Consider the following 26376-nt stretch of genomic DNA (forward strand, 5'->3'; position numbering starts at 1 on the left):
ATAATTGTCTCCTTCCATAATTTGCTTTATAGTATACAAATGAACTCTGTTAATGTCCATTAATTTGTACCACTACTGGTTCAAGATATTTGCAGGTCTTTTAAAATGATTATAAGACAACATATCAACACATTAGAAGCATTGATTTGGGGTTTTATCATTGGCTTTCATGGTTCAAGTACCATAATTTTTATTTAAATCACCTCTGGGCAATAAGACATGGGCTGATGCTGTATGATTACTTACATATTTTTTTGTCAGGAAAACAAAAACTCAAAGTCCATAAAATTGAGTTCTGCACTTGACATTTCTCATATAGACGATTTTCCAAACACAAGTATTATTAATGATTGAAAAAATATTTCCATGTTTAGTCACTAAATTCATTTGCTTGTATTGTTTTTGTTTTGTTTTCATTTGCTTGTTTTGACATTCAGACTTCGTTCTTTAAGTCCACATACATTTGATAGAATAAGTACACATTTATTTTAGTGTATTACTTTTCTGTGCATTCTGTGTGACCATAATTTGGATGAAATATCAGTGCATTCTGTGTGACCATAATTTGGATGAAATTATATCTATGTCTATATCAGTGCATTCCATGTGACCATAATTTGGATGAAAATCAAAAATGGACTAAATGCAAATTATTTAGGAAGATAAACTTCTGAGAAAATGTATTCTCTTTCTCTCTCTGTCTCTCCCGTGTGCGCGCGCGCGCACACACACACACACAAAGAGGAATAGTATTTAGTTAGAAAAAAAAAAAAAGAAGGAAATCCTGCCATTTGCAACAATGTGTATGTACCTTGAGGGCATTTTATACTAAGCGGAATAGGTCAGAGAAGACACTGTATGATCTCACTTACCTGTGGAATAAAAAAAAAAATTGAACCCATAGAAACAGAGCAATTTGGTGGTTGTCAGAGATGGGGGGTGGACAGTGGGGGAAATGGGTCAAAGTGGCCAAGAGGTAAAAACTTCAGCTGTAAGTTCTGGGGGTATAATGTACACATGGTGACTATCATGAATAATATTGTGTATTTGAAAATAACTAGGAGAGTAGATAACTTAAAAGTTATCAGAGTTAACTGTGTGAAGTGATGGATGCTAACATTACTATGGTGATTATTCTGTATGTATTATGGTGACATTCTGTATGAATATCAATTCATTATGTTGCACACCTAAAACAAATATAGTGTTATATCTCAATAAAACTGGGAAAAATACCGTTCTGGAAATTCTGAAAGTTTGGGCCCTTCAAATATTAAAGAATAGCAATTTTTAGGGTTTCCTGGGTGGTCCAGTTGGTTGAGTGTCTGACTTTGGCTCCGGTCATGATCTCATGGTTTGTGAGATCAAGCCCTACATCAGGCTCTTTGCTGACAGCGTGGATCCTGCTTGGGATTATCTCTCTTCTCTCTCTGCATCTTCCCCACTCATGCACACGTGCTCTCTTTCTCTTTCTAAAAATAAATAAATATTTTTTTTTATTTTAAAGCCACTATAAGTAAAAAAAAATTAAGAAGAAAATTTGTGACCTTGTGCTAGGACCATGATCAAATTTCCAAAGTTATTAGTGAAATGGAATGGGAAAGCTAATGCAGAGAATTGTTTTAACTTTTAGCATAAATGAGGTCTTATGTATAGTGAGTACTTTTAGTTCTGTCTTAAACATTTTAGATGAACAACACTACTTGCTTTTTCAAGAAATCATAAGGAAAAGCACCAGGGTGTGCAAAAAACAATGCCAATATCTAATGTATACAGAGGAGGCAACGTTTATATGACAGAAACACTCTTTGCAAATCTTTCTATATAGGACAATAATTCTACACAAAAAATTAGAAAGTGAAATTCTCTCTACCTTGCTAAACTATAATTCAGCCTGTATTGTCTAATTTTTTTGTATTAAATTTTTCCTTAGATTCATAAATCAGGAGAGCTTTGAGTATGTTTCGTTTTGTGTGTGAATACATTGGTTGAAATATTTTTTACCTCATCTTAAATTAAGAAATGTACCTTGCTAAGTAGATGAAAGCAATCATTTTACTTCTTTAAACATTTAAGAAATTTTAATGAGAAAATGTTAATTTAAATATTTTTCCTGTTCCTGTAGAAAGTAGCATTTAATGATTCTATGTGAATGCCAAAATACAGACATAAAAATGAAATCTATGGCTTTGTAAACAATAACTTCTAAATCTTCAGTTGTCAAAATAGAATGGTTTCCCCTAATACACCTTCCATTTCCAGAGCTGCATTTTCCTAATTTCTGTTTAATTTTCACTTGGCAATGGCTCCTGAAATTTTACTTTTGTTATCTCTAGAGAGTATGTTCAGGAATTAATGATTATAAATAGGTACATAAAAGAGGTCTAATCTGTTTTAGACCTTAACATTTTTTAGGTATCAACCTTGCTTAAAATTGGGTTCATATTTTATTTTCTAGCATAATGATAGAACATCTGTTTGCTAATCAAGTCTACTCCTTTTAAAGGCAGAAGGTCTTTATAAATTTTTTTTTTTCTCTGAATGGGTCAAGGTGCAGTTTTCCCTTCCATAATAGTTTAGTTAATTGTACTAGGTTTCTGATTCAAGACAAACACCATTTAGAACACAGCCAAGAATCTGGAATTCAGAAAAAATTATCTTTGGAAGAGCAGCCCTGTTCATACACCTGTGAAAGAAAATCCCACAGGTCCTTAAAAGCCTATTTATTCTAATTTTAGACACTAGTTTTACCACATGTTTGTTTTCTTTTCCAGCTCTAAAAGTAGTTTTGAAGCAGCAAATTAGGAAGGGAATGGGTGAGTCATGGCTAGAGGCATATGGAAGCAGCTGGAAGTGACAGAGCAACCTCCATCACAGGTTGGAGGCAATTCCTCATAAGGACCAAAGACCCTACTTCTATGTTTTATTGGAATAATTCGTTATAAGTATTTTCTCTTAAACTTATGGCATGCAATCAGTTTACCGTGCTGATTATAGTATGAGGCAGTGAACTAAATTTGAATTTCCTTCCGACTCCTTTAACTCTCAGAGTTTGTCTCGGTCTAATACCAACTATGTAAGTGGCAAAGTTTAATATTTGTTCATTTGGAGTAGACATGCTAAGTCCATAAAACATTTCCTCTTCTCAGCAATCTAATATTTAATTGGGATGGCAAGAAAATAAACAGTCAAGAGAGCTGTGTGTGAAGTCCCAGGCATGTGTGAGTTGCTGTGGACCCAAGAAGGGTCTCTTTGTGTGCACCGGACAGAGAGGAGCATTTTGTTAGATGGATGTCCTGAGCTGAGTTTTAAAGGAGGAAAGAGCTTAGCTGGGCAGAGTAGGTAGGGAATCCTGCTCCGGGCAGAAGGAATAGCACCCCTAGTCACTGAGAACCTAAGGAACAGGATTTATTTAAGAATCTCCAGTAGTTAAGGAGCTTCTGGTAAAGTGGGGTAGAGCAGGGGTCAGCAAACCTTTTCTGTAAAAGGCCCAATAGTAAATATTTTAGATTCTTCAAGCCTTACAGGACCATATGGTCTGAAGCAATGGCTTCACTCTTCTGTTGTCCTGCAAATGCAACCATAGGCAATATGTAAATGAGTAGGCAAGACTGTGTTCTACACTTAGAATTTACAAAAATTGTCACCTTGGATTTAGCCCAAAGGCTCCAGCTTGCCAGACCCCAGGTGTAGAGCTTGTGTAAGCCCCATGACCCTCTGCGTCTTTAAATAATTTTCTTGTTGTTTTTGTTAAGAACTTCGTAGATAGACTTATTAAACTGGATGGCATGGTGTTCATGGAATTTTTATGAAAAACTTCGATATACCTCCTCTTAACACCATTTTTCCCCCTGTGTTTTAAGTATTGTGATTTTACTGTGTGTTTTCATATCTGACATTTGCTTTTATGGAGTTCCAATATTTGTTTGTGTAGAGTTATGTATGGTAATTGTCTACAGTGCCTCATTATCTTCATATCTCTTGTCTATTTTCTTTTTGTTCCCAAGTTTGTGTCACATTCAAAGTGTCACGATAGAAGAGTAGCAGAAAAAACATTGACTATCCCAGGATCATGGAGGTAGGCTTTATGAACCAATAATACTTGAACTCACCCTTGAGGGATAAGTAGAATTTTGCCAAGCAACGAAAAAAGGAAACGATATTTTGGGCATAAGAAATAACATCAGCAAAAATAAAGAGGTGTGAATGGCAGTGCAATACTCAATGAGCAACAGGTAGTCCAGAATATCAGAAAACCTGGAGGATTTAAGTCTGTCCTTTGTTTGAGTGTCTTGATTGACATTCTCAGTAGTTTGGATATTTCCTGCAGTCTGTGAAAAGTTCTCACTCCTCTGCAGAGTCTGTTATTCTCATCACAGCCAAAACGGTCCTTTTCCTACCCACCCCCACCTCCATGGGCCTCCACTGAGTTTCTCAAGTAGACCCAGCCCATTGCCCTCTCCTGGCACTCACAGATCCTCTGGAGCACTCTTCACCAGTATTTCCCTTATTTTTTCCAGGTTTCATGTCCCAATTCACTTAACCAGGCAAGCCTTTTATGAACACCCCATCTAAACAGAGGCTTCTTCCATGCCGCTCTCGGGCCTCTTCCCCTGCTTAGTTTTTCTGGCTGGAAAATCTCTCTTGTAGAGAGTTAAATCTGATGTCACTGTAGAAGTTGGACTGCAAAACAGCAGAGGACTGTAAGTCAAATGAGATAACAAGAACTGTGGCTGAGGAATTCTGTGAAGTACATAGCACAGAGTATTTCAGGCCAGAAATTTTTTTTTTTAATTTTTTTTTTTTTTTAATGTTTATTTTTGACAGAGACAGAATGCGAGTGGGTTAGGGGCAGAGAGAGAGGGAGACACAGAATCCGATACAGGCTCCAGGCTCTGAGCTGTCAGCACAGAGCCCGACGCGGGGCTCGAACTCACGAGCTGTGAGATCATGACCTGAGCCGAAGTCGGACGCTCAACCGACTGAGCCACCCAGGTGCCCCCAGAAATATTTTTAAATAATTAATAGAAGCTTTGCACCCTCTTTACGTTTTTATTGTTCTTTGTTCTTCTTTTAGTTTTGCCTGCTTAGAATAGCTCCCACAGCATGTCCAAATGAGAAAGTCTGCTTTTTATGGAAGAAACATCAAATTTCTAAGGTTAAATTTTATGTCTATTTAGCCCTTATAGGAAAATGAAAAAAAGATTTTTTCCCTTTTTTATTAGCATCTGTATAATTTTATGTGATTATCTGTCTAGAATGTAATTTTCCCTTGTGAATAGAGGTTGTGGAGTAGGTAACTTAATTAAATTTGCTTCGAGTTTATGTTTTTCCAAAACCAGGTAGAAGGTCAGTGCAACTCGAATGATCCATGAAGAGCCTAAGATTCATAAGAGATCTCCATTAACACCTTTTCAGGTTTGAAGGTCAAGAGAAAATACCAGTAGAGTTATTACGATTTTATCATTAAGTCCTTTATGACAGCTGAATTACGAAGAAAAGTAACAACTAGATTATATAATAAGGATTTATTAACTAGATAAGCATCTGTTTGCAGGGAAAGTACTCCAGATCCAGGAAAGGATATACCAAACAACTATTTTGTATCAAGTAAGCAGTTCTAACACTTGGGCACAGGATGAGATGTGAGAGTACCAAATGAAGTTTAGAAAGAAGTGAATTTGTAGTAATTTCTGATTGAGAGCTTAGCAGACTTTTTTAAAATTTATTTTTTATTCTGTACGTCTATCCATAAAGCAAACAATGAACCATGGTAGAGAAACATTTGGGGGAGAATACTACAGCAGCACATTACTAACTATAAAGTAGTGATTTTTTCCCCCTGCCTTTGTTGCCTGAATTACATAGTTTTGCCTAAAGGAAATTTTGCCTAGGATCACTTTAATGTTGCAAAGGTTGCTTTCATGACCTATCTAGCTCTATCAGGCAGGTGAGATTCAGTGTGCCAGGTCAGCTGGATTTTGTAATTGGCATGCACTTTATTTGAAATTGGGAAATAACTTAGTATTGTGAGAAATTGTATTACTATGGTACAAACTGCAGTAATAAAACAATCTCCGAGAGCAATGAAGGAAATAACTTTCAGAAACACCCATGGTTAATGAAAACGAGTTGATGAGTTGTTGTTTGTGGACAATGCTACTTCTAGCAGTATGGAGGACTGGATACTCTGAAAGGTCATCCTGCCACAAAACAATTAGAGAACAGGGAAGGGGGATCTCGAGTTCCTTCCACCATTCCCAGTTGTTCCCTTCCCAGTCAATACCATGACAAACGCACGTGTGCATGTGTGCACATACACGCACGTGTTAAAACATCATGGGGCCATAAACTGGAATTAACCTGAGAACAGTGTCAGTATTAGAGCTAGGGCTAACCAAGAGCATGAACCAAATAGAATTTTTGAAAATAAAAAAATATAAGTGATTCAGTGGATAAGCTACACTTTTGTTAAAATGGAAAAATGAACAAAAAGAAAACCTGAAAGATGACAAAGACAAAGAAGTTCCTAAGAATAGCAGGATAGAAATATGACTGTACAAAGAAAACATCAATAGACTGACATCTAACTTCTTGATATTAACAGTGGCAGCTAGGAGAAAATGGGATAATATTTTCAAAATGCTGAGAGAACATGTCATCATAAAGTTGTGTGGCCGTCACACACCATAATTCTGTGAAACATCATTCAAATATATGAGTAGAAATAAGGGTATATTTGAGTGAACAAAAGCCAAGGACTTAAGTGAAGGAAATTCTAAGTATTCAACTGAAAGATTCTGACGTATTAATACTTGAGGAAGAAATGAATACCAAATGGATTACCTGAAATGCCAAAAAGAATGGTGATCAAAGAAATTGGTAAACATTTCATAAATGTACACATTAAAAAAATAACACTAATATTTGATCTGTAGGATTGTTACTAAGTGACAACTGAAATATTGCATTACAGTAACATTTAAGTTTGGAGAGAAAATTGGGAGTTAGTTTCTGATGTTGTTCGTCCATGACATTGTTAATTATGCTTGGTAAGAATTCAGGAGTAACTACCCAAAGAATAGAGGTACAGTACATAATTTTCAAAACTACTAGAATGGGGGGGGGGGGGACATATAGAAGACACAGCAAACAAAAAAAGTGTAAGCATCTCTTTTTCTTTTACTATATATTTTTTTCACATTGGTACTGAGAACAAATAAACAGAAAAGACAAATAAAAAGCAAAAAGTAAGATGATAAACAACAAAAAAGATGATTTTTTAGAAGTCAAATATCACTAATAATAAATGTAAATAAATGTGGTAGGCTGAATTCTGTCTGCCTTCATGATTTTCTGCCTGGCTCCACCCTAAGGTACATGCTAGTTGAACCTATAAATGAGAGCTTAATCAACTGAAACCTTGATTTTAGCCTGTGAGCCCCTGTGCAGAGCACCCAGCTAAATATGCTGGATTCTTGGCCCACAAAAACTGCAAGATAATAAATTTGCATTGTTTTAAGTCACTGAGTTTGTGATAAATTGTTAGGCAGCAATAGAAGACTAATACTATAGACTAAACACAAAAGCCAAAAGATGGAGATTGTTAGTTTGGATTTAAAAGCCCAGTTATATGTGGTTTATCAGAAACCCATCTAAACATAAAAGCAAATATTGAAAGTAAAGGAATCATGACAGGTTTACAATGGAGATTTATCCATTTTATTTAAGACCATTTAGACTTCAGTACACAAAATATAATTAGGGAATTTCCCTGCATATTTTATTAGGATGATATAACAATTCTAAACTTGTAAACAACTAAAAAATGAAAATATGTAAAGGAGAATTGATTGAACACAAAAAATTGAAAAACCTTTTCCGATATGCAGGGAGATTTCAGTATCCTTTGTCACTTGTTTTTATGTCAAAGAAAGAGCTAGTAAAGATAATGATGATTTATGTAACATAACTAATAAAGTAAATGTAATAAACATATAGATCTCTTGATCAGCAATTTAGAAAATAAGTATTTATTCAAAATTTTCAAAACTGCAAAAATGTGCCAAAAATATGCAATAAAAACAAGTCTCATCAAGTTCCTAAAAGTTCCTATCACACCAAATGCATTTTCTGACTACTGTATTTAATTTGAAGTCCTAATGTAAAAATACAGATTTTTTAATTTAACATATTTATAAGTAATTCATGAATCAGACAAGAAATAATGGAAACTAAAAACACTGTATGATAAAGGAAATTCTTTATATCAAAATTTGTAGAATGCTGTAAAACTGTTATTTATAACTCCTAAGGGAATAGATGCATATATTAGGAAAGGGAAGCTAATTATGGGTATCTATTTTTATTATGCTTTATATAAATTTATTTACTAAAGTATTTAAATTATTGCTTACATATCAAGCTTACCTATATTAATTGTATTTTTTGCATAGCTTAAATATTACAAAAGTAAATCTGATCACAAAATTTTTTTAAATATTTAATATTGAGTAGTTAGTGGTCATTTGTCAATAATTACTATATTCTCTTCAAGTAAGTATTCTTTTACAAATGATAAAGATTTTACAAAAGATTAAGATGAACAAGTGTTGAAATAGAGATGGTCAGTTTTGAGACAGCAGTAAACAACACTCAAATTGTTATTAATAATGTTTTTATTTTATCTCTTATCATTGAAATTCCTAACTCAAATGTGGTATTTATCGATAGCTTTAGATGTTTCCAGCTTGATAAGGAAAAAGAGCCATGTTGTTAAAATTTTTTTTAGTTAATACTTAATCCAACACATTTTTATGAGGTCTTAAAGCTTTCACTGGAAACTCAGAACTAACACTTGATACTAAAGGAAATAATATAATGATGAAATTGTGATGTCAGTTGTCCCACTTTTCTTAGTTCCAGTGACTTGAACTAGTGTCAGTTAATGGTTTCACTGAAAGTAGCCATTTGCCAGCTTGGTGGGTGGTATAATAGGGAGTGTCTGTCTGCTTCCCAAGTACTTCACTTGTGTGTCAAGTCAGTGCTCTGTGCTAAAGAAAGCAAAAGTCCATTATTGAGCAGATTATAATTCAGAATAGACTGATATTGCTGCAGTTACGTTGTCCTAAATAACTGAATTTATCAGTACTAAATTTTATTGTAAAAAGGGCATCATGTCATTTATTTGACATGACTATACTGCTTCTAGGAAGATTGATTAATTGATTTATAATCTGTTCTAATTTACTATAGTGCATAATTGCTTAAACTTATTGAACAGACATGAAATGTTTCACAGGGGATATCCCCCCCCCCTTTCTTTTTTGTTAATCTGAATGATTTACCTTTATAGAACTGCCTATTTTCCCCCATAAAAAGCAATATATCTAGTATCCATAAAATAGCCCCAAGGTCAAATACTCAGGCAATTCATAAATACCTTACCTGATATCATCACAGTGTGAGCAAAGCTCAGTAATAAAAATTCAGAACTGCTGCTTCCTTAATAAGTAGTGCATGACTCTGGAGGCTGCACTTGACCTCATCAGAATTCTCCCCTGTGAACAGTCTTCAACCTTGCCTTTTCCTCTGCTGTAGTAGCCTTTGGTTCCCTGACATGACTTCTCTAACCAAGTTCACTTGTGTTCATTTGCATTGTTAATGAATTATTTGCTTCAATGCCTTTTTTTGAGGGGTGCCATATGTTTATTATTCATATTATAAATTCTGAATATCTTCTTGATTTAAACACTATAGTAGGAGTTTGAATACATCCTCACTGTGAATTATTTCTAGATATTTTGAAATACATTACTGATACTCCATAACCCTACATTTTCTTTCCTCTGAGAATAGTGTATTAAATCTTTTCATTTCATTTATTTTTACTTGGAACAGAAATAGAACACATTGAAGTTCGTGTAATATTATTATTATTATTATTTTAATAAAATAGTACACTAAGGAGTTCAGGCTGAACAAAGGTTTGTACGGTTTTCAGGAAAATCTTCAAAACAAATGTGGACATAGGGAAAGAATTATCAAGTAGGGTTTTAGTAACTCATTTCCTAGTGCTTTGATTACATGATATAATTTTGATCAGAGCCTTACACTGATTATAAGCTGTGTTAGACGCAGGTTGTTTCTAAATAGTAAGAGCACAACAACCACATCAAAACAAAAGCAAAAGAAAATTTGACAAAGTATTTGAGAATTGCCATCTATTTTAAAATTAGGCTAATAATACAATGATAGAAATCTCAGACTGTATTTAATAAAGCTTTATTAGGAAGTCGTTCCTCACTATGTGATGGATGATTCTCTTGGCTCATTTCATGTTTAGGCTTTTTCTCTCTTGTGCTTATTTTTAGAGGTTGAATCTACTAAAGCGATTTCTCTCTTTATTGAAGTTCTCACTTAACAAGGAAGCAGAGATGAGAGCAATACAGGTCAAACTGATCATTGATTAGATTGTTTTAGCGGGCTATTATCAAATGGCCAAAGCTAATAAAATCACTCATTTAGATCACTTGCTGAATCCATTAGAATGTTCTTTGGTAAAATTATGTGATTAGTTTTTCACCTTTCATTTTAATATGATTCAACTTATATTTGTTATTAGACATGTGTGTGCACACAGACGCACAAACACAAAGATTTGACATAATGAAAATTCTTGCTTTAGGTTTAAAACCCTGAAAATGTGATTGGTGCAGTGGTCATTTCAGTGAGTGAAGGAGATAATCAAGAGAGAAATAAGCAAATAGGATAAAGAAACATATAACAGCACCAGCCTCATTTCATTCATTTATTCAGCAAATATTCTGGGTACTGGGGATATAGCAGTGAAGGAAATAAAAGTATCTACTCTTAGGAAGTTTCATTTGTTTCTTCTGCCTCTGACTGTTTTGGTTCCCACAGGTGAACGTTTCCAGAACGTTTCAAAAATTTATCAGACAGTGATTTAAAAAAATTTTTTTTTTTTTTTAAGTACAGTTGACCTACAATGGTACATTAGTTTCAGGCGTACAAGTGATTCAGCAACTCAATGCATTATGCTGTGCTCACCACAATTGCAGCTACCATCTGTCACCGTACAAGGCTGTTCTAATACCATTGACTGTATTCCCTGTGCTGTACATTTTATCCCCATGACTTACTCATTCCATAATTGGGGGCCTGTGTACCCCACTTTCCTTCACCCATTTTGCCCATTCCCCTACCTCCCCTTTCTTCTGGCAACCATCAGTTTGTTCCCTGTGTTTATAGGTCTCATTCTGTTTTTTGTTTGTTTATTCATTTTTTTTTTAGATGCCACATACGAGTGAAATTGTATGGTATTTGTCTTTCTCAGTCTGACTTATTTCACTTAGCGTAATCCCTTCTGGGGCTATCCGTATTGTCGTTAATGGCAAGATCTCATCCTTTTTATGGCTGTATATTATTTTAGTGTGTGTGTGTGTGCCCACACCACATTTTATTTATCCATTCATCTATTGATGGACACATGGGTTGCTTCCATATCTTGGCTGTTGTAAATAATGCCAATAAATAGGAGTACATATATCTTTTGAAATTAGTGTTTTTGTTTTCTTTGGCTAAGCACCCAGTAGTAGAATTACTGGATCATGTGGTATTTCTATTTTTAATTTTTGGAGGAACCTCCATTCTGTTTTCCGCAGTAGCTGTATCAATTTACATTCCCACCAAAAGTGCTCAAGAGTTTCTTTTTCTCCAAATCCTTTCCAACACCTGGTATTTCTTGTCCTTTTGATTTTAGCCATTCTTTCAGAAAAATGTAACTTCCCTCTTTTCCTCACTCCACGTACCTCTCTCATACCCACTTACAAGGATATCTTGGCCAAGCGGGATATCCAGTAATGGCCAGTGGCTTCCTAGCTACTCCCAGATTTGTATCTCTCCCCCTTTTTTTCATCAGTGGAGTCTGACCCACATTCCCTATTCTATCTTGGACCATGGTCCAAGTTCCTGGGTCTAATCTCATTATCTCCCCATTACCAGTTGTGTCAACAGTAATTGCCCGCCTGCCTTATTATACCCTGTCTTCAGGTAAGGCACTGAGGAGTCTTGGCAATCTGTAAACTGTCTGCAAAAACTTGAGCATTCAGAATACTGAATAGATAACAACTTTATTCTTCAGGCAATGTACACATCATTTTGTTTAAAGGATTAATGTTGACCTGCAAAAGGATCTAAACTAAGGGGTTGGCTCATTCATTTGAGTTATTTCTTAATCACTCCATAATAATATGTTTGAAATAACTAATTCATGAAGCCAATCCAGGCCTGGAGTTTCTTTAGTCAGAATGTTAAATCAGTTTCTGAAATAGACACAGGACCCTTCAGATTTTCCATTTTTTTCTTGTATCCGTTTTGGTAAATTATACTTATTAAACAATTTCACGATTTTATCAGAATATTAAAATTTGTTAGCATTAATCTGTTTATAACATTCTCTTATTATGTTTTGTCTGTGGGCTTAAATCCCTCTTTTTCAATCCTGATATTGGTAGTGACTGCCTTCTCTCTCTCTTTTTTTTTTTTTTTTATCAGTTTTGCTACAAGTTTATGAGTTTATTAGTCTATCAAGTAAGTTTTGGGTTTTGTTGAGGTTCTCTGTTGTATATTTGCTTTCTGTTTAATTAGTTTTGCTGTTATGTTTACTATTTACGTCCTATTTTGGAATTTGCTTTTTTTGTCTGACTTCTTTCAATACTTAGATCATTGATTGTCAGCCTTTCTTCTTTTCTGATAGTATGTTGTAAGGGCAAACATTTTGGGGATGTTTTGGCTGGCTCGGTTGGTGGAACATGTGACACTTGATCTCAGGGTGATGAGTTCAAGCCTCACATTGGGCATGAAGTTACTTTAAAAAAAAAAAACAACTAAAAGTCTCTCATTAAAAATCTTATTAAAAACTACAACTGATTTTTTTCCAAAAAGTTGGCAAAATTTTAATCTAATCATGCCTTTAACTATATCCCACAATTTCACATACCATATTTTTGTTCTTATTTGATTCAAAATAAGCACAGAGACCAACATGGGGCTCAGTCCCATGACCCTGGAATCATAACCTGACCCCAAATCAAGAGTTGTATGCTTGACTGACTGAGCCACCCAGATACCCCATGATTCAAAATGTTTTCTAATTTTTGTTGTAATTTCAGCCCATAGACTGACTTCAAGGTGAACTGCCTGATTTTTCCTTTCTTTTCCTTCCTTCCTTTCTGTACCACCTGATTTCTAAGTATTGAGGAATTTTCTAGTTATTTTTTTGTAACTAGTATTTAGCCTAATTCCATTGTAGTCAGACAACATATGCTGAGTAATGTTAACTCTTTGGATTTAAGACTTACTTTATAACTCATGTTATGTCCAAATTCTGATAAATAGCTCGTATTTGGAAAACACTGTTTATTGGGAGATATTAGGCAATTTTTTTTCTAAAAGGGTCAAGTGAAGTACGTTTATTAATTATATTTTCTTTTTTAATCTTCTATATTACTACCCATTTTTTGTTTTCTTGTCATACTAGTTATTGAGAGAAATTTGTTAAAACCCCACACTTTTTTATGGATTTGTTTATTTCTCATTTTAGTCCTTTATATTTTAAGTATTCTTTTTCTATATATTTTTTTTTAAGTTTGTTTATTTTGAGAGAGAAAGAGAGCAAGAGCATGGGAGGGGTAGACAGAGAGGGAGAGAGAGAGAGAGAGAGAGAATCCCAAGCAAGCTCCACACTATTAGTGTATGACCTGAGGCAGGTCTCAAACTCATGAACTGGGAGATCATGACCTGAGCCGAAATCAGGAATCAGATACTGAACCAACTAAGCCACACAAGCGCCCCAGTCCTTTATATGTTTGCTTTTTGAGGCTATTTTTTAGGTGTACAAATTGAAAATTATTATATATTTTCATGTTGGAAAAGTCTTTTCATCATTATGAAATGTCCATCTTAGTTCATAGTAATTATTCTATCAATTTTTTTCTAGTATTCGTATAGCTATACCAGCCTTTTTGGCTTAGTATTTGCCTAATTCTTTTCATTCTTTTAGTTTCATCTTTTATATTCTTACATTCAAGATTTGCCACGTTTTGGCTGTTAAAAAATCTAAACTATAAAAATATGTAAAAACCTTAAAAAGCTAAACTACTTAATTGCAGAATGTAGGATATTTTACATTTAAATATATGATACTACTTTCTTTGATCTGTCATGTATTTTTATTACCCTTCCCTTTGTTCTCTGTGTTAATCAAGAAACTTTTTTTGGTTTATTTTCCACTTTTATTAAGTTTTTAGCTTTTTAGTATAAATACTGTTTTATTGATTTTAATGGCTTTTCCTAGAGATTGTATTGCCCCTTTGACTTGTTAATGCCTACCATAGACCTTTTGCTTGTTTCTAGACAATGCAAAGATGTTGGGACATTTTTTAAAAAGTTTATTTATTTTGAGAGCGTGCATGTGTGCGAGTGTGAGTCGGGGAGAGGCGGAGAGAGAATCCCAAGCAGTGTGGAGCCCAGTGCAGGATTCCATCTCATAAACCGTGAGATGATAACCTGAGCCAAAATCGAGTCAGACATTTAGTTGACTGAGTCACCCAAGCACCTGGAACATTTTAATTGTCTGTATCCCTCTCTTTCTTTGTCCTACATTTAAAACCCAACAAGGTACAATTATTGATATATTGTCATTATTTAGTTAGATTTACCTACATATTTACCTTTTTCTTACTGTTCCTTATTGTTTTCCTTCCATATTTTTATATCTGAGATTATTTTCCTCAGCCCGGAAGAATTCTTTTAGTATTTCTTTTGGTGTGGTTCTGATGGCTATGAATTCTCAGTTTTTGTCTAAAAAGTCAAGTTTATTTTGCCTTGATGTCAAAGTTGTCAGCTATTTAATTGTTTTCTTTCAACAATTTAAAGATGCCCTTTTGTTGTCTTCTGGCTTTCATCATTTTTGGGGAAAAGTAATTCTCTAGTCAAATAGTAACTTCTTTGCAGGTCATTCTTTCACTATTTTTGAGTAGTTTCCCTTGAACTTACATGGGTTGTGATCCATAGAGATTCTTGAATTTACAACTCAGTGTCTATCATCAGGTTAGAAAATTCTTGGCCGTTATGTTTTTCAGTGTTACTTTTTGCCATTCCCTATTCTCTCTCTGCTCCTTCTGGGCCCCCAGTTGCATACACGTAAGATCTAGCCCATATGTCTAGTCCCTTTTAAAGTATGATACTACCTTACAACACTTTTCCATTCCAGACTTCATTTTGGCAAACAACTTCTCACTCATGTTTCAGTTCATTAATCCTTTCTTTTGCTGTATCTTTTCTGCTGTTAAACATAGGTATCAAGTTTTCAGTGTCAGGTATTATGTGTTTTTTTTCCTCCTAGAATTTATATATGGCTTTTGTGTATATGTGTTAGATTCTGATTCTGGAGTAACATTTTCTAGTATCTAGTATTTTCTTAAGTATGTTGGTAGTTATTTGAAAGTTTGTGTTTGAGAACCATAAAAATTATAAGTCACTTGGTGAGTTTGTTTTCATTGTGTATCTCTCTCTTTTTAGTTTTAAGTGATTTAGAATAGTGTCCTACAATATTTTATAATATTTAAGTGAGTACCAAACAGTGTGGCCATACATCAAAAGATAGTGTAGACAACAGCTGCTTTCATTGTATTTCTTTCTTTCTTGGATCTTGGGCCTTCAGATTGCTTGGTTGCTTTATTTACTCTCCAGAGTTTTAAAATTGTGTTTTTTGAAGGTTAATCCAACTTTTTGGGGTTTTGTTTGTTTATTTCTTACTGTTCCTAGTAGGAGAGTTGGCCTTATATGAACTGCTCTGTCTTAGCAGAAATGAAATTTACCCCTTTCTCTTCACACATTTTATCTGCTATAAATTATCTATATTTCTTTAGATTATTTTTTATCTCATCACTTTGAATCTTCCCCACAATGCTCCTCATGAAACAGTTTTGCAGTTTAATGCATGTTTTGAAATAGCGGTGGAAAATGTATGCCGTCCTCTTTCAAGATCATGTGCTGTGTAGAGCTACTCATATGTTACTTTATTATTCTAATAGCAAGCAGAAAGTCATATTTAAAATTCACCTATCAAGTTGACTTTAACTTGCTTTATTTATAGATTCCTCTTTTTTTGCCTTTAAAAAATTTTTTTTTAATATTTATTCATTTGTGGGAGACAGAGACAGAGTATTAGCAGAGGAAGAGCAGAGAGAGGGAGACACAATCTGAAGTAGGCTCTAGGCTCTGAGTTGTCAGCACAAAGCCCGATGCAGGGCTCGAACTGAAGAATCATGAGATCATGACCTGAGTCGTAGTTGGACGCTCAACCAACTGAGCCACCCAGGCACCCCTGTATTTTTTAATTATTATAATGTAACAGTATATATGTCTGTCATCCTCTGTTTTCTATCATTGTTACCTTATACATGAACTTGGACAATTGAACCTTTTAAACCTGTTAATTCTCATTACTCCTTAATGTTGGATTGAATTGAAACTATCGCTCATAACCAAGCTTATTCAGAGTTGCCAATATTGTCTTCTTCGGAATCCTTACTTTTATTGTCTTTCTTTATATAGCACTTGTGTTACATGCATATTCCATCATTCCTCTGAACATCTCATGTCAGATACTCTAGAAAATTTAGCACAGCCTGAGTGATGGACTTTGGGTTGATTGATGTTCTTTTGGACAGAATTTTTAGCAAGTCTTGCCTTGTCAGTCAGACTAACTTCTGAACTTCTTTGTGATTTAAAACTCTTCTGATTGGATATATCAGATTTATAGTCAATAATGTTTTCCTTTACTCATAATAAAAATCAGGGAACAGTATAAAAACCCTTTCCTTTAATCTTTTGCAAATATAAATCAAAATGTCATCTTCCTACTTAATCCCGGGGTATATTTATATCCTGGTATTTGCGTGTTTTTGTGGGAAGATACAATGTTGGTTATGTTTTTTCCCTAAGAATCAGCTCCCTTTCCTCTCATTGCTTATATTCTACCTCATCTATTGCCTGGTGAAAGCATCAAAAAAAAAAAATTAATAGCTTTTTAAAACTTGAACTTAATAATTCACTCATCAGTGATGTATGGTTTTTAAAAAAATGAATTCCTAATTGAACTACAAGGGGAAAGGGACAATGCCATCTATATGTCACCTTTCTACCAATCAGCTTGTCTGCTATATTATAATTAAGGAACAATTATTTGAGCTTGAATTACTGTTCAGAGTTGCATTGACAAGAAATTACCCAGGACCATTTTATGCAAACCAAGAGGATTTTTGTTTTTATTCTTCAATTATCTTACCCCTTATAATTTTGTGATAGGTAGCGTAGTATTAATGAAACACTATAGAATTGATATTATTGGTATTTTACTCTGGTCTCACAATCTCTTGTCAGTAATTATAAAATCCTTGAAAGTTCTGAAAAAATTAACTTTTATAAAACTCATTTAAAATTGAAACCTGAGGGCACCTAGGTGGCTCAGTTGGTTGGGCATCCAACTTTGACTCAGGTCATGATCTCACAGTCTGTGAGTTCGAGCCCCACGTCAGGTTCTGTGCTGACGGCTTAGAGCCTGGAGCCTGCTTCAGATTCTGTGTCTCCGTCTCTCTCTGCCCCTCCCCCACCCATGTTCTGTCTTTCTCTGTCTCAAAAATAAATAAACATTTAAAAAAATTTAAAAAAAGAATAAAATTGAAACCTGAACTAAACTGGTATGTGGATATTTACAGTTTTTATGTAAGCTCCGTGTAAATGCTTGTTTTACTGCACAAATATTCATGTGTCTGTGAACACAGCTTCACCTCCAACCTTATTGGCAGTGTGCTTTTTACCTTCCCCAAATCCTCAAGGTTTGAAGTCTGAAACATGTGGCCTCAGAGGGTTTATAACAAGAAATTGTGCATCTCTAATTTTTTTCCAGTTAGTTTTGTTAGTTATAATATAAATATATCCCCAAATGTTTTCTGCTGTAGCAGATGATGAACACATTTTAACATTTGACCTGACAGTGTGTACTATAATTTATTGAATAATAAAGGCCATGTCATTTTATGGAAGGTAGATGGATATAAACTATCCGATGTAAGTAATCTCTAGTTTTAGCACTAGAATAAAATAGGTAATAGCTAGAACAAAAAAATACAACCCCAACTAACTTTAATTGAATGCTTTGTGTCCGAAAGTGGGCATTCAGCAATTATTCTGCAGAACTCCCTTAAATGGTACAAGTAGATACAAATATTAGTACCATTTATAAGTGATGTTCTGACATTTAGAAAGGTAAGCAACTTGCTTGTGGTTACAGAACTAAGACAGAGCCAGCGCACAAACTTAAACCTAAGTCTCTTGACATCTATAACCTATACCCTCACCCCTCTGCTATTGTGTTGTAATATATCTTTTAAAATTAATCAGATAAGACATTTAATAAATGTGGAATACAATTTCATGATCAACTCTTGATTATCTTTGTGTTGATTACAGGGAAAAAATGCTAATAGCAAATCAACTTCCTTTTGTCATTCACCATGTATCTGGGATCCTTTCTTCTGCTGTCACTTGGCTTATGCTCAAGAAATACAAATGAATTTTAATATGAGCCTGAGAAAAAGAATATAATGATGGCGGTAAATCTGCTGGAATCATATAATGAATTTAAAACCCAACATAAATGCTTTTGGGATTATCTGCCAGTTGGGATTACTTACTCTGTGATCCCTTGTAAGACTGCAGATAATTGAACGTTGGCTATTTTACTGCAACTGAAAGTACTGATGCTGAGAAGAAAATGAACCATCTGAATGTGAGCTCATTTATTTATTTAATAATTAATTTGGGATTTCATCATGGGAATCATTTAAAGCCAAAAAACACAGAATAGCTTTATGTCATGGGAATCAAGGTTCTATTATTAGAATCAAAGAAGTAATCAATTGTGCCTGATTTTTTTTTCTTTTTCTTATTTATTCAATAAATAATCAAGTAATGTATAGTTAATGCTTTCTTAGAGATATTATAAGGAAAACTAATAAAGGAGAAGCAATTCTGCTAATATGTTCGTGAAGTCCACGAAAGCTTTTACTTCACCTTTTTGACTCTACTTCATGAAACAAGATGGTCTTCAAGTTGCACAAAATAAAAGAAAAATGTTTTAAGAGGGGGTGATTACTGTGATTTTAGTCTTTCCTGGGCTACTGTAGGCATACATTATAAAATCAGTCATGGGAATCAGTATTGTATTATAGTTGAGACCAGGGGTTATGTTGTCAGAGATTTGCTAAGAATTATCTTGACATTGCCATTTGCCACCTGTGGAGCCATTAGCACATTTCTTAACCCCTCTCAGTTTCAAATTCCTATCTGTAAAATTAATTAATAATAATTTCCTCCATTGGGATGTTGTGAGGTTTAAATGAATATACCATAATGCACATACCCATGTCTGTTAGATATACATGACTTTACACCTTTTTATGTGGTGAAGGTGATTCAGGTCCAAGGCTTATTAGACTTAGCCAGCGGTAGCCACCCTTTAGCTGATATCGAGAAGCCTTACTGGAAAGGCAGATCCTTATTATATTTGGGACCATCAGTTGACTTAAGCTCTCCGAGTCAACCTGAGCTCCCCGTTGACTTTTACAAATATAAACATATCTGTATTCTTCTGTTCACTTAAGCACAGGTATGAAAGCTAACCAATATTAAATACAAAAAGAAGGCATATGAACTCACACATATACACACATCTAATATATAGGTCATAAACTCCTCAAGTAATTTTTGTCTGTATGCTCACTACACACACACACACACACACACACACACACACACACACACCTGTAATTTTTAAGTGTGCTACATGCTAGGAAGTCACAAGAATATATACATGCTAACTAAGATTTATACCAGTACATAAGCCACACCCACAGGGATGCACATACTAATGTTTGGATGTTACAGATACATTTACATGATTAACACATATGGAAGAATTTGTGGAGGAGAAAATGAAAACAAAAGAATCCAAAGGAAAAAGGGGAAAACAGGGAGGTAGAAGAATAGAAAAGGTAAGAAAGAGGTGATAGCTTAGTGTAGAGTTTCTCAACCTCGGCACTACTGATCTTTTGTCTTTGTTGTAGTCTTTTCCTGTCACCCTTGCCCTCATTTGTGATCATCAAAAAAGTCTTCAGACATTCATTTCTTGGTGTCCCCTGGGAGACACAGTTATCCTGGCTGAGAACTCTGTTAGTGTAAGAGAAAACGTCAGATATGTAGATAGAATTAGGAACCGTGGAATGGAGGTAGGCAAAAGTTCTAGTCTTTTAAGTTTAAAAGAAAGTTGGGGGGGCGGTGCCTGGGTGGGTTAGTCAGGTAAGTGTCTGACTTCGGCTCAGGTCACGATCTCACTGTTCTTGAGTTCAAGTCCCACATCGGGCTCTGTGCTGACAGCTCAGAGCCTGGATCCTGCTTCAAATTCTGTGTCTCCCTCTCTCTCTGCCCCTCCCCTGTTCGCACTCTGTCTCTCTCTCAAAAATAAATAAAACATTAAAAAAATGAACGTTTAACAGAAATGAACTGAGCATAATAAACAAATAGGAGGAGAAAGGGAAGTAGAATGAAATACATGGAAAATGTACCGTGGAGTTTGGAAGGAAGGAGTAAGTCAGGTTTGCTGGTTTAGGGCATCACCACAGAAGGAATTAGAGTAGTGTTTTTATTACTGCAGGATGGAAAATTAGCCGGATCAGACATATGCATTTATCGTTGTATCTAATTATAAAATGTATAACCTGCCATTCATGTATTATTTCCTAACTGACAGAAAAAAATGCATACAAAATCATAACTAGCTTTGTGGAATTTAATAGACATTAAAACTAAATTTTACAACCAGAGAGCACTTTATCTTTTAACTGTTATTGTAATATATTTAGCAATTCTGTGCATCTTTTAGTTGTCCAAAACAAAAGCAAAGCCCCAAAAGTAATGTACTTCAAATGAACAAAAATAGAAAGTGTGACTCAGCCATTATTAGGTATTAGGCCCACTGAAAGTGTGCGTCTTTAATCTCGTCTTAAAAATTATTTTGTGATATCTGGAAACTGCTCCCCTAAAGTTCTGTAGTAAGAGAAATTACGAAAATGGCAATTAATGAATTAAATTCTTTTTAAATGAAGGATTGAGCCAATATAAATGTTCAACTCTAATGTTTGTATATATGTTATAATTAAGTTAATGTATTTACTGTTTGTTAAGTTTTAGACATGGGGTAATTTCATAGATTTATTCAATTTCAGAGTTAATAAGGGCTTTAGAGAGCAACTGGAGCTTTACTAATGAGCTTTAATTAAGAGCTTACTGTGGACCAGGGACTGTGATAGGTGCAGGGCTGCAAAAGAACTCGAAGAAATGGTGTCTTCATGGGCACACAGCCTCATTAGACAAGGACCCGGGAAGCTCAGAGTGCTTGGAAGACTGAGGGTGGGATCTTATTCAGGACAGGTGGAATCTGATAGGGCTGAAGGAGGTAAAAGACCCAGGAAGTATGCAAAAGCATCATCAGAGTCATTTCATTAGACATTAAAGGGAGAGAGACAATAAGTGAACTGGTTGCATAAAATAGAACCCAAGCTAGAACCTAGGTAAGGTGGCCTTTTATAAAACCCCCCTGCCTCTCCTTTATTACTGTAACTTTTACAAAAGTTACACTTTATAACACTGCTTTTATCAAGAGACATGCATCCTTGGTCAAAAATAAAATGTTTATTTCTTTATTTCTGAGTTGCCTTTTTTTTTTTTTTTTTTGCTTTTTAAAGAAAAGGAACAAGAAAGTCAGTAAATGGTGAACTGATTTATCTACTTACATTTCTAATGGAACTACTTACAAATGTATTTAGGCTTTTGGTTTTCCATTTTATTATTTTTTTTTAATGCTTATTTATTTTTGAGAGAGAGAGAACACAGGCAGGAGAGGGACAAAGAGAGAGAATCCAAGCAAACTCTGCACTGTCAGCCCAGAGCCTGACCACAAGATCGTGACCTGAGCCGAAATCAAGAGTCAGACGCTTAACCGAGTGAGCCACTCAGGCGCCCCTTGGTTATTCCATTTTATTCTCCCATCTTTTCTCCTTTCTTTCAAACTTCTGTAACATACAGTGTGGCCAAGGCACAAAATTTGGGATGCTATTTTTGTTAAGAATGATTGTTCTAGTTGCTGTTATCCTAAGGCTTAATGTGAGAACAAACAAGAGCTAAAGAAGAAATAAACATCGTGATGCGGGTCACTGATGCCTGCCTCATGCCATTAAATTTGTTATGTGCCAGGCGTATAGGGAAAGTGGGTAAGTACTTACTGACAGGTATCCAAGTAGTGCTCATTTTACCCCTTCTTCAGTTGGATATTGCCATGTACTGATTTCACATGAGCTGCATAAAAACATTTCTCAAATAAAGACACGAGCTTGCTCTCTCCCTGTTCTAGGGCTCCCATAGGAAAGCACTGGGGAGGAAATTTAGTCTTAGGAATTACTCTTGGGCTTAGATCACAGATCCATATAATATCCTGGCCTCAGATGACTCAAGTTCTTTGAGAGTGAATTTCTTCATTTAATGTACTGCAGGAGAAAATTCTGCCAATTATTGTTGTACGAAATATTATATAAATGTTTATTCTTCTGCATTCTTAGAAATTATTTTAATTAAGTATTTGATTTGTGGTCGTAAGGTCTCTATACTTATTGGGATGTGTGTTTGTTTTCTATGTACACTCTGAAGAAGTTGATTTAAAGAGCACAATTTTGCTTCCTCAGATTCACTTTTAATGCCCTCTCGTTGACAAGGCACAATGCTTGAAACATTCCCCACTCCATATGCATCTCGTGTTTTCTGAGTGCAGTTCGCTAAAAAGTGATGACACTTTGATTACACCTCTGGGGTGGGGGTGCGAGAGTGGCTTCTTTCAGGGTAGGCATTAAAATCCTTTGTGGCATCCTCACATTTGTCCGAGTGCAGTGCTGAGTATATAGTAATGTGCATAAATACTTATTGATTGAGTGAAAGCTTTTCATCAGAAACATAAAAAGCTTTTTTTCTTCCCACATACTGGCATATAAGTGTTTTCAATAATTTCTCAAGTATGAAAATGTTTTTCCAGTAAACTGTAATGCAGCAGCTTGGGATTTCCAGAGGAATCCATAGTTTCAACTTACCAGGGTTACTGCAGTTACATACCTTTAAATATAATTGTTACCAATTGTATTTAGCCCTTGTCTTTAGTTTCATTCTGGCTATACAGATCAAGACACAGTTACATAGGTAGAAACACGGTTATACAGGTGGAGACATTAATTTCTGTAGAGTAGCCATGTGGCCCATCTAAAACTGATACCAGGAACACCATTGGCAGATCAGGCTTATAACAGAATTTGCTATTTTCTTCTAACAACATTATGGTTCACTAGAATCTAGGGAGAGCCAGATTAAAAATTAGAAATGCCTCTGTTCCTTTTTCAGATTTTTTTCTTAAAATATATATTCTACACTCCTCATATGTGTATCTTCCCGAAATATAACACATTTCTTTTTATTTTAAAAGTAGCACAGGTTCACTGTAGAAAATAAGGAAAACTTAGGGGAAAAGGAAATCTAGATCGCCCACAAATTTTCCAGATGGAGAAACCATTATTAACATTCTGGAGTATTTTCTACCTTTTTCTTATTTTCATATGTAAATAAAAATGGGACGGGGGGTGACAAAATGAAACGTATTCTTTATATGCAGTTTTGTATCCTAACATTTTTTTTAGCTCAACATCATATAGATAGTATTCTTTCATGTCATTGAATATTGTTTCTCAAACCTGCCTGGTCATTGGAGTCACATGATGCTTTTTAAACTCCTGGCATCTGTACCATTTCCCAGACTTACTGTGTCTCTTGCCTGTGTACTTTTGAAATGTTCCAGGGTGGGGCTGGGGGGGGGGGGTAGGATTCAGTTTGTCGTCAGGGCTAAGGCCTTTGTTGCAAGCTTTCTTCTGTTTTTATGCCTGCCTTGTTGTGTCTAATGTTCACTCTTATAAATAAGACAAAAATGAGGATTCATGTATATTCCTTTGTCAAAATCCCAAATTGCTATCTTTGTCTACATACAAGTCCCTGCATTAACATATCCCGTTTTCTCAGGAGGAGATTTTTATAACCAACTTGAATATATAAACTCATAAATAGCTTAATGATAGCAGTATAATATTTTAATATGTTAAACTACTTATAAAAAATCATACTTTATGTTAAATAGTGTATACATTTTAAAATATTAAATTTTTCCAGACTCCCAAATTTTATATTTCATTTGTTGTCTTCACATGCAAGTTCAACGTCAACGGCATTGTCCTCACTAGAGCCACTTTTTAAGTCATCGTTTTCTCAAATACGTCATCTTGACTCATGTCTAATTTGCTTGATATACAACATAGTTTAAATCAGTGATGATGATGTTGCCACTGGGATTTTTCTCCAAAGCCACCTAAAGCACTTACGTGAAATTGAGATGGTTGGTATATATGTAATCTTCCTAATAGAAAACCATCTTTTGGAAGCTTCTTTACAGTGTCAGCACTTTGAAATCGTGAGGTCATGCCACATCCACATCCATATTCCAAAGGAATCATGACTCAATGTGTTAAGTTTCCTTGACTCCCTCCCCTTTTATGAAGCACATTCTGTCTGGTGATTGCTGAAAGCCAACACTGGTATTGATTGAAGATTTTAATTCCAAATGTTATTCTGTTTTTCCAATTAGAGTACTTAGGGGTAAACTGATCCTGAATATAAAGGGTAAATAGATCCTGAATATATGGTCCCTCTTCAGCATTAGAGAGAGAGAGAGAGAGAGAGAGAGAGAGAGAGAGAGAGAGTGTGTGTGTATACACATGCACACATATGGGAGTGGAGGGAGGAAAAAAGAGGGGGGATAGCAATGCCCTAGAGGCTTAAAAATGTTATTAGTTGGGGCGCCTGGGTGGCTCAGTCGGTTGAGCGTCCGCCTTCAGCTCAGGTTGTGATCTCACAGTTTGTGGGTTCAAGCCCCATGTCGGGCTCTGTGCTGATAGCTCAGAGCCTGGAGCCTGCTTCGGATTCTGTGTCTCCCTGTCTCTCTGCTCTTCCCCCACTCATGCTCTGTCTCTTTCCCCTTCAAAAGTAAATTAAAAAAAATTTTTAAAAATGTTATTACTTGTTTTAAAGTGTTTTTAAGACTCAAGACAAAGTCCAACAGTATTCCTGAAAGTATGTACCCATTCACCCTGTTAGCCTGCAGCATAATACAGTGTCCATTTTACTGCGTTCTTGACAGCATTACTATTAACATTTTTAAAAAATCCTTATGTCTTATAAATAAGTATCCCAGCCAATAGGAGTAGTGAGCTGAGATGTCCCCTGTCATTGTAAGTCTCCTCTGATTTGCAGGGGTCTTGGCTGGCCGGCAGCTTATCTTTTTCAGTCACATGAATTGTCCTTTCTGCTCTTCCTGTCCCTGCCTTTGTGGTCTCTGGGGCTCCAACCTGCCCCTTCTCCCCTTTTCCTCGTATGCACTTCCTGTTTGGTAGAATCAACAGGGGGCATGATTGTACAGGCCATCCTCCATGTAATCGTGTTAATTATGTACACCTGAGCGTGCCTTGTAGCAATTGCGGTTGAATGGGGGACCATTTCCAAAACCTAGCCACGCTTTCATCCTTTCAGATCCTTAGACCTGCGTGCATCTATACTTCATTTAATAGGAAGCCAGAGGATGAGGCTAAAAGTGTTGCACAAGAGCATTTTAGTGACTTGATAGTGAGCTGAGCTAGAATTAAATCCTGATTAAGTTCTGGGGCATTTAAACTCTGTTGCCTTTCTACTTGTGCCATTTTCCCATTGCAGCTGCCTTCGATGCCAGGGCTAGGTGGGAAAAGGTAGATTTCTGTCTTTGCCATTAGTCTTGTTTTGTCTGGTTGTTGATCTCTCTTTAAAGGCATTTTCTCTGAGAAGAGAAGCATATAGAGGCAATTCTTGACTACTTGCTTGCTTAAAGATCCCACAACGACCTGCATTTTGCATACACACCTCCTTATACAAAAAAAAAAAAAAAAAAGATTGCATTATTGCTTTATATGTTGTAAGGCGTAAGGGTTTCCAAATGTATCGTTTGGCTCTCTCATCCTCTTTGGGTCAAGTTTTCTTGTCTCTGCAATTTGATGTACTCCACCACTGTGAGCCGTCACTGTAAAAATAACTGGGGTGAACATTTTGTGAAATCAAAAG

General features: G+C 35.3%; 1 protein-coding gene across 10 annotated transcripts in view; it reads left to right on the forward strand.

The window, feature by feature from the left end:
• The window catches only part of KLF12 (KLF transcription factor 12), a 443329-nt gene that overhangs the window by 251594 nt on the left and 165359 nt on the right, over positions 1 to 26376 (forward strand). The window lies entirely within an intron of this gene.

Source organism: Panthera pardus, unplaced genomic scaffold (genome assembly GCF_024362965.1).
Source record: "Panthera pardus isolate Hobbes unplaced genomic scaffold, ASM2436296v1 HiC_scaffold_1, whole genome shotgun sequence".
Classification (NCBI taxonomy): Eukaryota; Metazoa; Chordata; class Mammalia; order Carnivora; family Felidae; genus Panthera; species Panthera pardus.